Raw genomic sequence first — 2,023 nt, forward strand, 5'->3', positions numbered from 1 at the left:
AACACCGTGACGGAATTTCTTTGAGACAAAAGTAACTATTTTATCTAATTTTCCGATGATATCGATAAAAAATCACAGGTCATGCAGCAAATATCTTGCATGCCTGAGAGTGCACGCCCCTAGTGTGTGTGTATATATGCTTGTGTCTGTGTTTGTCCCCACAACATCGCTTGACAACCGATGCTGGTGTGTTTACGTCCCCGTAACTTAGCGGTTCGGCAAAAGAGGCGCAATAGAATAAGTACTAGGCTTACAAAGAATAGGTCCTGGGGTCGATTTGTTCGACGAAAGGCGGTGCTCCAGCATGGCCACAGTCAAATGATTGAAACAAGTAAAAGAGTAAGAGAGTAAAGAGTATAGCGAATGTTGTAGAATTTGTGAAAATCTGTGAACGTAAGCAAAAATCTATGTCGAGAAAATTTCTTGGAAAACATTATGGAAATACCCAAAAATTTTCGAAAAAAGTAGCAAAAAAAATTGAGGGGCGTAGTGGGAGGATAAATTGAAAATTTATATTTGGTTTGGTTGGTGGTGGCAAATCGTGTTCTCCGTTGTTGGAAACAGGATTCGAAAGAAATATAAAATATAAGAAAGAAATATAAAAGAAACATAAAAGAAAAGAAAAATGAATAGGATGTGTATTTTACAAGTCCACTGCAGTTTATTCCGCTTTTGGACAATTTATAAATCATGCTCAATAACTGCCGATAGTGACCATCACCGCTTGGCTTGGATGCTACAGTTTACTTTATACACCCACCACACACGCATATACAACAGTTTGGCGTGCGATATATCATCCTCGAATTTGGCCTTTCTTGGCTGCGTAGTTTTTTTTATAAACCTTACCAATTTTGATGCAGTTTTCAGAATAAGATTAATTTCATAGTGTCCTTTCATTTTAAGCAGAAATTGAGTAAATATTATTATTATGATTTTAATTAGCTGAGATATAAAAGTTTTAAAACGATGCTAGGCGTTCTTCTTATTTCAGTTCCATCATTTTTTTTTTGCGTCAGAAGTTTTTTGAAAAGCAAAATTTGTTTCAATCATTCAGCTGAGCACAGATTTCAGGAGCACAGATTTCAAGGCTCTTAGTGGGGGAAAAAAAAAAAGAATTTCCCTATCTATGAGTCTAAAATTTGGTATTTATTTTGCTGGTCTCTTTCTGCTGAACAGCTAGGTTACAGGAACGTAAAGAAACTAACACTGGTTGCCAACCTGAGGTGAAGAACAAATACAAACACCACACACACACACACACACATATACGCAGGCGTGGCTACGTGGTAAGAAGTTTGCTTCCCAAACACATGGTTCTGGGCTCGGTCTCACTGCGTAGCACCTTGTACAAGTGTCTTCTATCTTCTACCGGACAAGTGTCTTCTACCTTTGGTCGACCTTGGGCCAACCAAAGCCTTGTGGATAGCTTTGATAGACAGAAACTGAAAGAAACCCGTCATACATATATATATACATGTGTGTGTGCGTGTGTTCCTTTGTGCCAGGGTTTGTCCCGTCACCATAACTTAGCATTTAGGCAACATATATCGATAGATTAAGTGCCAGGCTTATATTATAAAAAATACGTGCACGAAAATTTCGATTTGTCCGACTAAATCCCCTTCAAGGTGGTGCCCCAGCATGGTCGCAGGCAAATATGTGAAACAAGTAAAAGATAAAAGATATTGTTGGCACTCCGTCGCTTACGACGTCGAGGGTTCCAGTTGATCCGATCAACGGAACAGCCTGCTCGGGAAATTAATGTGCAAGTGGCTGAGCACTCCACAGACACGTGTACCCTTAACGTAGTTCTCGGGGGATAATATTCAGCGTGACACAGTGTGACAAGGCTGACCCTTTGAATTACAGGCACAACAGAAACAGGAAGTAAGAGTGAGAGAAAGTTGTGGTGAAAGAGTACAGTAGGGTTCGCCACCATCCCCTGCCGGAACCTCGTGGGGCTTTAGGAGTTTTCGCTCAATAAACACTCACAACGCCCGGGTCTGGGAATCGAAACCGC

Source organism: Octopus bimaculoides, chromosome 27 (genome assembly GCF_001194135.2).
Source record: "Octopus bimaculoides isolate UCB-OBI-ISO-001 chromosome 27, ASM119413v2, whole genome shotgun sequence".
Classification (NCBI taxonomy): domain Eukaryota; kingdom Metazoa; phylum Mollusca; class Cephalopoda; order Octopoda; family Octopodidae; genus Octopus; species Octopus bimaculoides.